At 37.3% G+C, this 14,084-nt stretch overlaps 1 protein-coding gene across 2 annotated transcripts in view; it reads left to right on the forward strand.

Moving 5' to 3' along the window:
- n4bp3 (NEDD4 binding protein 3) overlaps positions 1 to 14,084 on the forward strand; it is a 29,564-nt gene that overhangs the window by 4,247 nt on the left and 11,233 nt on the right. The window contains exon 1 of one of the 2 annotated variants that reach the window (XM_056262416.1): positions 4,238 to 4,833. The exons of the other annotated variant lie outside the window; for it this stretch is intronic. The gene's annotated coding sequence lies outside the window, so the exon portion shown is untranslated. Of the gene's footprint in view, positions 1 to 4,237; positions 4,834 to 14,084 lie in introns of those variants that run through there. 2 annotated transcript variants of the gene reach the window in all.

Below are 14,084 nucleotides of genomic sequence, written 5' to 3' on the forward strand. Positions count from 1 at the left end.
TCAAGCACACAATGTAGCTTTGTGCTGATTCTTTTGATATCATACTAAACAATCCAAGTGCTGATTGTGCTCTTGCAAAGTGGTTCCACAACAATCTTTTGGTTTCACTGACAGTGCGAAACATTTTATTGGCACTATCATGTCTATCCAGCGATCTACTACTTAGAAAAATGGTCAGTTTCACCTTCACTGCCATCGTGAACCTTTTTTGCTTAGAGGTTTTGTTAAAGTTTGATGGCAAAAAGAACAGTGTAAAATAGTCTTGACAGCCAATGTTTATATCAGGTTTCAGTTAAGAACATTTGTATGTGAGGTCTATTGTGTATTGAGAAAGAAGAATGCAGGGGTAGTTTTATTGTGGCTGTTGGATGGACATAGTTAGGTAGGCTAATAGTGCTAGGTTGCTAACACAAAGGATCAGTTTTATTCGTAATAAGAATTTGATTTGGCTTAATTTTGCTACCTATATAAGAATTAATTAAAAAAATACAACAAGGCCTTTCACGATTATTGATTAATCAGTCTGATAGTGGTTGTTAGCTATTAGCCTACCTAATTATGTCAATCTAAACACGATTATTTTAGATAACCACAATCATTTGGCAGTTTCAATTTCAATCACATTTTTCCATCCAAATAAGGGAAATTTATGCGCTTAAATGCCATCGAATGCATGATATTGTGTCTTGGTAGGGAGAAGTATATATAAATAAATCAAATATATTAAATACATAATTTTTTAATTCCATTTTATTTGTTTGCAAAATATTTAACCAGGTTACGCCAGGTGGACTTTAATCTGCTGCAATTAGCATACTACATGTTGTTTTGGATGAAATTTCTGTACTAATGAGGAAGTAAATAATAATTTGTGTGACCCTTAGTTGATATGGTTTCATTTCCTCCTCATCAAGTTTCATGCAAATCATAAACAACAGAAAACATGTCAGGGTAATATCGATTACAGCACTTTGTTTCCATTACTCAAAAATATTTCATAGCTTTAAACCGGTTGTAATTCAAAACTACCTGGAAATCAGTTTGCCGTTTTTCTCTGAAGGTAGGTTGGGGTGAGAAGTCAAACTCCTGTACTTATTGTTTCTTTTTATAGCTGTCTAATGGCTGCTCTCTAGAAATGTTGTGTAGTTTTTCTGAACATGCTTCTAGTATAGAAAAAGTATAGTGTTTGTTTGGGTTTGGAGTCTGTTTTTCCACTTGGTTTGTAGATCTCTCGTAATTTAAAATGACTCATATTTGATGATGAAAGAGGTGCTATGACTTTTCTAAGCAATTAAGCTAGCTTTTCATAGCTATTCAAGGTTACATTTCTTCTAAGGAACACAATATTTTGGTTTGATGATGGGCTGAGGTTGAGGAAACAGGTCTGGCTCAGTTGTCTCTCATCAGGAGTCAGATAGATAACTGAGAGCAGGCTTAGACTTGTCTACCTTACCTTACCACACTACACATCCTCATCCTCCCTCTGCTCTCTTTCTTCTTTTTCATTCGGTACTCCTCCTCTTCTGTCATCTCGGGAAGGCCTTCTCCTGCCAGCCCCGGCAATGGTTGAATTTATGGAATCTTCTAGACTGACGAGCCTGGAGGGGAGAGCATATGCAACGCTGTATTTAAGAAACATGACTGGGGCACGGTAGCGTTTACTCATGATAAAGTCTGCTTCGTCCTTCAGTAGCTATTTATTTTTCTGCTTGATCTCTCTGCCAGCCTGCCAGTGAAATAACCCTCATGTAAACATGCCCTTTCCAAAAATCTCCCTCCCAGAAAGAACATGTTTGTCTAGTTGATCCTTAGCCAAGAGTGACGTACTGTACTTTAGTTAAAGTGTATCATAAAAGTCAGCTGAGGCATTCTAGAGGTGAGATTTGCCCTTTCTGACACCTGTAGCAAATTCCCTCATGAGATCGACTGATAATGTATCAACCAATACTAATAGTTTTTCATTTGAATAATGAAGAACATGTATAAGAATGTATAATATATATATATATATGGTCCTTCTCAAAAAATTAGCATATTGTGATAAAGTTAATTATTTTCCATAATGTAATGATAAAAATTAAACTTTCATATATTTTAGATTCATTGCACACCAACTGAAATATTTCAGGTCTTTTATTGTTTTAATACTGATGATTTTGGCATACAGCTCATGAAAACCCAAAATTCCTGTCTCAAAAAATTAGCATATTTCATCCGACCAATAAAAGAAGTGTTTTTAATACAAATAAAAAAGTCAACCTTCAAATAATTATGTTCAGTTATGCACTCAATAGTCAATACTTGGTCGGGAATCCTTTTGCAGAAATGACTGCTTCAATGCGGCGTGGCATGGAGGCAATCAGCCTGTGGCACTGCTGAGGTGTTATGGAGGCCCTGGATGCTTCGATAGCGGCCTTAAGCTCATCCAGAGTGTTGGGTCTTGCGTCTCTCAACTTTCTCTTCACAATATCCCACAGATTCTCTATGGGGTTCAGGTCAGGAGAGTTGGCAGGCCAATTGAGCACAGTAATACAATGGTCAGTAAACCATTTACCGGTGGTTTTGGCACTGTGAGCAGGTGCCAGGTCGTGCTGAAAAATGAAATCTTCATCTCAATAAAGCTTTTCAGCAGATGGAAGCATGAAGTGCTCCAAAATCTCCTAATAGCGAGCTGCATTGACCCTGCCCTTGATAAAACACAGTGCACCGACACCAGCAGCTGACATGGCACCCCAGACCATCACTGACTGTGGGTACTTGACACTGGACTTCAGGCATTTTGGCATTTCCTTCTCCCCAGTCTTCCTCCAGACTCTGGCACCTTGATTTCCGAATGACATGCAAAACTGAGCAACAGTCCAGTGCTGCTTCTCTGTAGCCCAGGTCAGGCGCTTCTGCCGCTGTTTCTGGTTCAAAAGTGGCTTGACCTGGGGAGTGCGGCACCTGTAGCCCTGGCTCTGGATGTTTCTACTCCAGACTCAGTCCACTGCTTCCGCAGGTCCCCCAAGGTCTGGAATCGGTCCTTCTCCACAATCTTCCTCAGGGTCCGGTCACCTCTTCTCGTTGTGCAGCGTTTTTTGCCACACTTTTTCCTTCCCACAGACTTCCCACTGAGGTGCCTTGATACAACACTCTGGGAACAGCCTATTTGTTCAGAAATTTCTTTCTGTCTTACCCTCTTGCTTGAGGGTGTCATTGATGGCCTTCTGGACAGCAGTCAGGTCGGCAGTCTTACCCATGATTGCGGTTTTGAGTAATGAAACAGGCTGGGAGTTTTTAAAAGCCTCAGGAATCTTTTGCAGGTGTTTAGAGTTAATTAGTTGATTTGATGATTAGGTTAATAGCTCGTTTAGAGACCCTTTTCATGATATGCTAATTTTTTGAGACAGGAATTTTGGGTTTTCATGAGCTGTATGCCAAAATCATCAGTATTAAAACAATAAAAGACCTGAAATATTTCAGTTGGTGTGCAATGAATCTAAAATATATGAAAGTTTAATTTTTATCATTACATTATGGAAAGTAATGAACTTTATCACAATATGCTAATTTTTTGAGAAGGACCTGTATACACACACACACACACTCGATTCCAATTTCGATACCACAACTAAAACTACTAGCCTAACTAGTATAAATTTAAAAGACAACTAGAAAAGACAAGTAAACAGTCAGTAATAAAATAAGAACAAATAATCAAATTACAAAAATAAATACAATATAACAAAGATACAAATGAAATAAACAGGGCTTTTCAGGTAGGTCTAACAGTAGTTTTCAGTTACAGAAATTGTATAAAGTAAGCAAATGTAAAATAGCACTGTCTTCACTGTATAAATTAAACATTAATCCTTATTAAAGTTACAAAAGTCATTCAGTCAAAAGCAGTGAGTGATTTTCCTTTGTCCTTTGTTGTTTGATTAACAATAAAAACATAGACAGCAGCAATAGGCTGCTGTCACTTTAAGAGCAAATGCACAGATCTAATACACTGATACACATGCGTGTTTTCCACTGTTTACATTCACTTAAGACATAACTGACTATGTTTACTAGGATACTCGCTATTTTTTACTATTTTGTACGCTCAATTGCAATAAGATGTGAAAGAGAGCTCAGTTTAGTATTCACTAAATTATTAATATATTAATACATATACATATAAATTCTAATGAATGGGTCTCTAGTCAGTCACGTGGATACCACAAGAAACTGATTCATTTGCTCCACCACAACGTTCTCATGTAGAACAAGCCCCCCATTTTATTCAAGTGTCTCCCACCAGCATGATGTAATTTGATGCTGTGGAGAGCTTTCCAAGGCTGCCTGCATGGTGTAGTGCGCAAAGCCTATTGTTTAGACACATTGCAAGATGACAACACAATGTGTTTCCCACTGGTCACCAGGTTTTGCAGTGGTCCTCTGAATTTCTCCATCACAAACAACATTCAATTCTTTGGTCTAAAGCACTTTCTGCATTCTAGTTGGTTCCGCATTAGCAGCATTCAATATCGCTGTCCATGGCACAAGTAGTGTCCTTCACATTTGTCACAGAACAAGGAGAACAGGTTCTTCCACACCGACACTAAAGGCGCGCTTTCTTTACAAAAGGGAGAGAGGGGTGATCCGTGTAGCGGTGGCAGGAGAGAGTAACCAGAGACATTCCCAGGGGTTTTCCTGGCCGTAGTCTGGCAGCAGGTCCGTGGGAGTGAAGGAAGAGATGTTTAACTGCTGATGGGTAATTTGGAGCTCTCCTCAACGGCATTAGGAGGAAATCAAATAAATGTGCATTGACTGGAAGAAAAGAGAGCTACGGCAGTGAGTTTTCCTCAGGTGAACATCTTGTTTTGCATTTTACTTTATGTAGCCGTATTTCATTGTAAAAAAAGAAGAAAAAGCTTCTCTCTATAGTGTTTGTACCATCATTAAATAAGAACCGGAGAGGATGTTTGTCTCCAAAAACTGCCTCGCTGTGACATTCAACTCTCTCTGCCTCACAGAAGGCTCTCTGCATCATAAAAGATCCTCTCAGCATACAAACCTATTGTGGAGCGGTTGGTTAACTTCCATTCTGTTTACTGTCAAGAAAGTTGTGATGCGAGACTCTTTGTAGCCTTTGGGAAGCGTATTTGCAATTGAAATGCAATGCACCAATTTCTTTAATACTGACATCAAATGAAAAACAAAACAAAACAGGATTGTTGTTGTTTTTTGCCAGTACAAGTTACATCCTCATTCCCTGCAGGGACAAAATTGTAATTCTAAAAACTATTGCGCAAGGGTGGCATTGTTCAGATCCATGCTTTCTGTTTAGAGACCACTGACAGGTTTTAAATCTTCCATCTTATGGTGTGATAGATGTGAAAAGTCATATATAAAAGCTAAATACAAAATAAGGTAAGTTATGGCATAAAATAAAATAATTCTCATTCTCATCCTTCAGTTCTAAAAAAAACAAAAATCATGTTTATATTAATGCACTTACAATGGATGGGGCAAGACTGGGATAAATGCTACAATTCACACTGCTTGGAAGCAATACTTTAACATCTAACATGTTAATTCGCTCAATAGTCTAACTTTCACAAGATACACGGAAGGCTGTGGGATGAGTTGAAATGATTTACTGGGGTTATTGACAGGATGTCATAGGTCTTTTCAATAAAGCTTAACTTGTATTTTAACCCATAGCATTCCTTTAAAAATAATCCAAGATGATGTCATGACCTTGAGCGAAAACAAGGAACTGATTGTACAACGAAACTCGGACTAGGTAAAAAATACATAAAGTGTTCATTTCTAAGAAATCCAATGCAGTTTTGTCAGTCAATTCAGTCTTAAACCAGATGGAGGTGTCATTTAATATAATCAGAAATGTTTTTCCAAAGCTTTACCTCACTACTGTGGTATCTCAACATCCCAGTCAGCCATAAAACCCATATTAATTATTACCTTCACAGAAATGTGAGGAATGTCCATTTTTTACCCACTTATCTAACTTACTTCCCATAAAGAATGTATCTTTCAGCTCAGGGAGCATGAATCCCACTGAAAAGGGTCAGATAGAAAGAAAGAGAGCAGGGGTGGCTCACATGAACTCAATGAGAAAAGTAAACAGAAAAAGAGCTGGTTAAACAATAGAACCTGGTGCCCCTCCTCACCACTGGCCTATTACGACATTACACTCTCTGGACTGTAGAACTAGTTGTTCATTTTAAAATGTTAGTTGGTGATTTCAGAAGCATAGCATTGTTGTTATGCTTATAGGCCTACATGGAATATGTGCAGGCAGAATTGAATTTAATAAATATTTTGTCTAATTTGATTATTTGATTGTTAATAAGAGTACAGTATGTTATCATGTTATTTTGCCTAAAAATAAGTGTAGAAAATGCCTAGCAATGCAAAAAAATTATAATAAACATCAGTAAAACGAGTCTGGGCCTGCTTATGAAATAGACATACTGGACATATGGAAAATCTGAAAATATAAGAGTGATTTCCAGTCCTGGAAAACTCATGGATAATAATAATAATATCTTAAGAAAAGTTCTGTACTAAATATTTCTAGTGATACTCGGTTATAAAACATGAAAATATTCTGAAATATTTCATAAATTGCTCTTTGTTTGTGATCTTTATAACATTAAAATCCTAACTGAAGAATCACAAACTACTAGAAAAGTCATGGAAGTCCATTGGTGAAAAAGTGTGGCAACCAACCCTGACCTACATTGGATTCATTTTAATGTGATTGCAAGCAGGGACATTTTGCATTTATGAGTCCAATTAATTACACAAGCTGGATTGCTGTAATATATTTGCAGATACTTCTTTCCCGCAGCCCCTTTGAATGCTAATCAACCCTGCTGCATTATTTAAAAGCAGTGTATCATTAAATACTTGTAGGTGTTAACAGGCAAAGCACATCCTGGCTATATTTACTGAAAGTTTCTAAAGGTAGGTGTGAAGTTTCCATTCAGTTGCCATAGCGACTGGCCAAAAACACAGACAAGTGCCCTTAAAGTTGCATGTTGCAGTCGAGTAATGGAACATCTGAATCTCTCGTTGCACTAATTTGTCATGTAGTTGTTTGAAAAAGTGCTTTGGGTCAGAATTGACAGCACTCAGCAGGCGGCGGACATGGATTCGGTCTGTTAAAACTGTGCAGGGCACTTCACACAGCATTAGGGCTAATACGATTTAACACTCTCAGAGTGACCTCCACAAAGCCTCCTCGCAAGCTAATCTTCACTACATTAACACACGTGTGGGATTTGACACCTCCACATGGCTTTGGTACTGCTTCAGACCACATTTCCTAATTTTCTTGCCCATACATGAGGACATTTCTTGTTTTAGATGCATGAATCAAGTGGTAATTGCTGCAATTTATTAGATCAACCTGTGTGCATTTTGCGTACTGGCTGTAAATTTAGATTTCCTTTTTAAATATGCTAACCCTGTTAACAGTTCCTGCGATATTCAAAACTACAGCATGATAGCATTTCTTTAACAGAACAGATTCAATTTAATTTAATTTTAAACACATTATTGCCCGTATCTTTGTTTTTGCTCCGCCAACGAAAATAATTCCTAACGAATTCACAACAGAACTGTCGAGAAACAGTGTGGTTTTTTGTTCTTAAATTAATTGGTGTTTCGAGTGAATGATTCAATCACTCACTTATCAAGACAGCCAATTGCTTTGTTTCTGAATGAATCAGTGTTTTGATGCTCAAGAAACATCTCTTATTATTATCAATTCTGAACATGTAACATGTATATTCTGTTTAGGTTTAGCTTAATTTTTAGTTCAGTTGTGTTGCTGTTTGCCCATGTTCCCTTTGCTTGTTTGTCTCCGTGGTTTCGAATTGAGTTCTACCAGAAAGACTCGGGAGATAAATTGAAAAGCTGTATACATTTATTGACAGCTCAGCAAGCATAAATTTATGAGTTCTTTGGCGTAGGCCCCGTCCTTAGCGAGCAAAGCGAGGTTAGCCGAATCTGCATGTCCCGCCTGAGATGAAGGCGGGGGCGCAGCCGACCCCCTGGAGGTAAGGAAGGGACCATCCTGGTGGTGGTGATGGGGAGGATGGAGGGGAAGGTACCGTCTTGGTGGTGGTTGGGGAGGATGGGGGTGAATGGCAGCGTCAGCATCTGCGAACTCAGACAAGTGTAAGTACCAATCTTATATACTGTGACTGTTAACACCTGATTGGATAGGGATGAGGTAATACATGGCGCGCTGATTGAGTCTTCCTGACAGAACTTAAGCTAAAGCTTCCATTTACGTGTTTCTGGTTACTTTAATTATCCCTGCGTGTATTTAAGCCTTGAGTTCTTTCTGTTCATGTCTGAGGTTGTTGCTATTTCTCCTGTGTTATTGTTTTGGATTATTGCATTAAAAACTGTTTTTGTCATATTCTCCTGCCTCGTGCGCTTCACTGCAGCAACATCTGACAGAATACAGTTGTGCAGTTTTACGGTGGCGCATTGCTGCCATATGTCATTTTAAAGGTGAACTAAGTAACTTTTTTACCTTAACCGAACAGCTTTGGAGTCATTGTAATGTTTATATTACTGATTTCATGTTGAATGGTGGTCGTCTCGCACCCCCCTGGTGCCTGTGAGCCGCAAAACCACCCTTGCAACTTTGGGCTGGCGGGCCGTCTCGCGAGGTAACGAATTGCTTTACGGCAAAAAACAGATCTGATCAAATTCTGATAAAATGAGCATCAAACAGAAATAACCCGGCGCCGTATACATGTGGTGTTCGATACGCACACATACAATACAGACTGCCGACAGTTAAACAGGGCGCGCGCAGCTCTTAAAGGGGCCACACCTTATTTCCACTCGTTACAGCATCCATCCTACTGAACTGAACAGGTACCGGTGTACAGGGGGAGGGGATCCGGCCATGAGTGCGAGCCATCTCTGCGTGAGTGCTATTCACGACAGTAGAAGTACTCCACAGCGACTCTAGGGGTCGCTGTTTGACAAAAACGGAATTCCTACTTAGTGCTGCTTTAACTACATATTTTCTCGTAATAATGATGTTATGTCGTTAAAACGGCATATTTTTCTTGTTAAAACAACATATTTTCTCGTAATAAGGCCATATGTTGTACAGTGACATGTAATATGCCTTTATCCACTTTAGAGAATATATATAACATATCGTGCCTTTATCAAAGTTCCACATTCGAAAAGCAGAAGCAAATGGGATACGTAAAATACCTTCCGCTGCCTGTATCAATGGCAGTGCGTATAACACGAGATTGTTGTGATTTATTGATGTACAGTTCATCACAGATAGCCTACTTCATGTAAACCAAACTTTCTCAAACTTTTTGGGGCCATGGACCCAGAAAGTGACACAAGTAACAGTGGTCATTGGGCATCGCTGGAGTCCAAAATCCAAAACTCAATCTTGGGTGCGTTTCCCGTTCAACATCGTAACTCATTGCTTAACCACTGTACTATGGATTGTTAAAGAAATCAACTGGCTGGTCATGACCGTTTCCTGAAACCATATTGTTGCAAATTTGTCATTCAACCACATCGGTTAATGATGTCATGCATGTGGTGGAGTAATAACTTCTTTAATGTATCCATTTGAGATCAAATTAATGATAGTTTTTTTTTTCTCTCTCTATAAATTACGGACTTGGCATCTGAGGACTAATTCAAATTTTTCTCAGTTATTTAGCTTTTTTTTCCAGATTCAAGGTACTAGAGCAAGTATGCACATGCACACTCTTCAAAAAACAGGGCTTTTCATCTCTTGACAAACTAAAAGACATAAATGATATTTGTATATATTTGAAATAAAAAATATAGATTGTACTGAATGTCAGCTTGCTTATTTTACTCGAAGATTTTGCTCAAGATACAGGTTTATGAAGTCCACATGTCATGCAAACAAGAAACTTTGCTTCAAACCACAGCTCGACGCGGCTGTTCCACTTCCAACCACACAACTTTGCGATTCTGTTTGCGAATGTTCGTTGGAACTATGGTTTCGGGAAACATAGACTCGTTGAATGCTGATAACGACGGAAATTGCGACCATAGTTGGCTAACGATGCTTTTGGGAATCGCACCCCTGGCTGATGTATTCAGCTATTCAGCTCATTAACTCTCATTATTAGCACCATATTACAAGAGAGAGGACTTGCAGTGTGCTGAAGGTCTCTGTGGGGCCCTAAGGTCATTATTTTGTGATAAGACATCCACTTTCCTCTTTGCCCTCTCTGTCTGACCTCTAGCCTCTTACCCTGAAGGGGAAAGTTTATGGCGCTTTCCATGACTAAATGGCCTTGTACTCTCTGAAGAGAATGTCTCCAGTGTGCGTGCCAGTGAAAAATGAATGGTGCTCCTATGCCAAAATAAGACCTCTAAAGAACTTGATGCAATCCCTATAAAGAGGGCTAGTGTTACATTAGGGCCTTTTCAGTGAATGAAGTCGCCACCATTTGACTCATGTCATATTTCACAGAGAGTCATATTCAACTAAATGACTGTGGTGATAAATTGGTGAATAATGAAAGGGGGCCCAGTGTCACCTTGGGTCTTACATTTCCAGCAGTTTTACCTCAACAGACCTACTTACGTATAATTAGTAAACAATAAAAGAGACTGTTGTTATGTGCCCATAATTAAGTGAGCTGTCTATGGAAGCAGCATTCAAAAGACTTTTGATGCAAAAGCTGTTCCAAAAGGTAGGGAGAATAATTAAGCATTATCACATGTATTCTTTGCCGAAAAAAAGAAAAGAAAAAACAAAACAATCCAAGATGGTGAACAAGGCAAGAGAAATTTTGATGATAAATATACTATGGACTCTGATATTAAAGTTTTGGCCAATATAAGATGATAATTATTTTCATGTTTTGATGAATAGATGACTGATAAATGCTTGATATTAAAATGTATGTATTATTTTGTCTAATTCAATTACAAATTGAATTAAAAACACTAAAAAACTGAATCATTTTAAATGCTACAAGTGAATTTAGGCATCGTACCATTATAATGCACAGTATGAAAAGGCATATTCACTTTGGGATTTGCTAATGATTATATTTAGCAGTGTTATTAAATTGTTAGAGTTCTAAAAGATTACCTTTAAGTGAGCATGATATCAACGATCATCTAAATAGAAACAAATATGAAAAACAAGCAAGCACAATTAAATATCCAATATTGACCAACAAATATTCAGTAGGCCAAAGTGAACAATATCAATAAATTAAAAATTCTCTAATCAGCCCATAGTCAGTAGGTAGCTACTGATATTCTGCATCCCTTAGAAAAAAATAGTTTATTAAAAGTTTATTAAAGTATGCTATCAGTATACTTCTTTTAATCTAAAAATAAGAAACTATACTTTCAGTCTAAAAATAATATATATATATATGATCAGATATTCATATAACAAAATATTCAGGGGGGCCATAAAACTTGTGAAAATAGTCAAAAATGCTGGTGCTGGCTGGCACCTTTTTTTTTAAACGCTGGAGGGGAAAGAGTTAAAGTACATTTAAAGTTATATTTCAAGTATAAAATTGAATATCTAAATATAGGAACATAGTAGCATCATAACTAAGTAGCATCATAACTAAGTATGATGTTAAGTTCGCTTAAAGAAAGCTTATAAGTAGTATATATACAAGTATACAGTTTAAAACTACTAAACTATAGTTTACTGAGAGTATACTTAAGTGTACTTTCATAAACTACAAAAAGTATTTGACTAAACTATAAGTTCACTTTTAGTATTGATGCAGTACAAATGAAAAAACGTATTTTTAAACTAGGGGGCTCAAAATGTACTACTATTACACTTAAAGGACACTTAAAAGTCTACTTCTATACACTAAAAAGTGGGCCAATTTAGTCCCAAGTAGTATTGAAATAGTACACTTATAAGTATACTTCTAGTATTTTAGTATACTTACTACATAAAGTATACTTAAATATATTTGAATTTTACTTAAGTATAAAATGGAACTTGAAGTATACTTATTTTTTTAAGGTATCCCTGAAATAAACTTCACATTCAATTCAGTATAGAAATGTACTAATAAATTGTACCCAATTTTTTGTTTCTGCCTGTGAAGCACTTTCCGATCATGAGGTTAGGCAGTGAGTTTGTGTAATGTTTGTGCCCTCAAGACACACTTGTCATGTTCATTAATGCAATGATATGCAGAAGGGTTCATGTCTAGGTTTGTCCATGGCCTGTGGGTAAATGATACTAATCACAACATGGCTTCTATGATGTAACATCATTGACCAGAAAGCTGTGAGTGAAAAAATAGCCCTATGGGTTTTTTAGTTTTTTTGACTATTTTTAAATGCCTAGTGGAATGAAATGCGTCATTTCCTGTGACTGTGCCAGCAGACCAGCCCCTTCAAATTCAATAATTTATGGGACACCAGTCATTGTAAGTGTACATTAAATTTTAACACATTAAATTGAAGTACAAGGACTGCTTACTGCACAGTGTAAACATTTTTTTTTAAATATTATTATTAATGTTAATAATAATATTAGGCTACCTTAATATTAATATCACTCTTCTTAAATATTTTGAGAAAACTTTATTGTGGGATACATTACACACAGTATACTCTGTTATGAACAGCAATTTTTATGCAGGCTCCTAACTTCATGCTGCATATTGCAGAAATAGTAAGAGTAGTATAGTAGTAGCCTATGCTAGTCCGAACATAGCCTGCTTGTCTGTGCTGGAATAAGGTTGTGCTGGTCTGTGCACAAAAATGTGCAACAAAGCAAGAATAAGGCTGTATAAATGTTTAGAGCCAAAGAAGGAAGTAAACTTCTGATATTTTTAGAGATTCGTCAAGCTAGACAAGGAAGAGTCTTCATGAGAGAGACTGCAAGTCTTAGCTTGATTTTTAGAAGTATGATTGGAATTTGAAGGATCTTTGAGACCTGCTTTAGCTTTATCTTCCTTACTTGTGCACTTCTGTACTGAAGCTATTTAGCCAACATGCATGTGTTATGCCAAAATAGTTGGACCAAATAATTGAAGAAGAGAAAGTATATTGGTTCAAAAACAGTTACATTAGTGAGAGTTGTAATTTACTTGAAATATTACATTAAGAAGATTTTACATCCTCTCATTGGAACTTTCTTTTCCAAATGTTTACTTTTATAAAAAGCATCCCGGTAAAATTGAGTCCTCACAGAGAACACCAGATTTTGTCTCGGATGGATTTTTTTTAGATTCATATTCATAATGTAATCATTATATAATGTAAAAAAAATGACATTTAAAATATTCAGGTGCTCTTTAAACAAATTAACTGAACACTCACTGTGAGGTAGACAGGCCTCTAATTAAAGCTTTTCCATTGGGGGGAATGTGTGTGTGTGTGTGTGTGTGTGTGTGTGTGTGTGTGTGTGTGTGTGTGTGTGTGTGTGTGTGTGTGTGTGTGTGTGTGTGTGTGTGTGTGTGTGTGTGTGTGTGTGTGTGTGTGTGTGTGTGTGTGTGTGTGTGTGGGGGGGGCCACTGGCTCTGAAGAGCCCGACTAGGCTGTAAATCAGCTCCGGTCTCTCAACCCACTCCGGCTGTTCAGTGTCTAAAGCAATTATAGAAAAAGACTGGATGCAACATTTTTCCTGTCCTTCAAGATTTGTGGACACTTTTAAAAGGGTTTCGAACCCTAGCTAACCCCCTACAACCCTTCATAAAAACTCAGGCTTTTTTAAAACAGACAACAGACGGCTGTCAATCGATTAAAAATGTAATTGAATTAATTACATATTATAAGAATTAACTAATCACATTAAATCACTTACTAATAATAGTTCAAAAAAAGTTGTCACCTTTATTTAAATAGCGCTTTATAGAATACAGATTGCTTCACTGACAGACAAAAATGAAAGGTCTATCAGTCAAATCTCAGCTTTAGGAGGGGAAGAAACAGAACAAGATAAAAAACAAAAAGAAAATGAGTGTGATGCTTATTAGGAGAGAAAAAAAAATAATCAAGCTGGACATCAGTTTCCTGCTTCTGTGTCAACATCACATTTTGATCTGCCTGAC

Source organism: Rhinichthys klamathensis, unplaced genomic scaffold (assembly GCF_029890125.1).
Source record: "Rhinichthys klamathensis goyatoka isolate OS25496 unplaced genomic scaffold, OSU_Roscu_1.1 h1tg000192l_1, whole genome shotgun sequence".
In the NCBI taxonomy this organism is placed as follows: domain Eukaryota; kingdom Metazoa; phylum Chordata; class Actinopteri; order Cypriniformes; family Leuciscidae; genus Rhinichthys; species Rhinichthys klamathensis.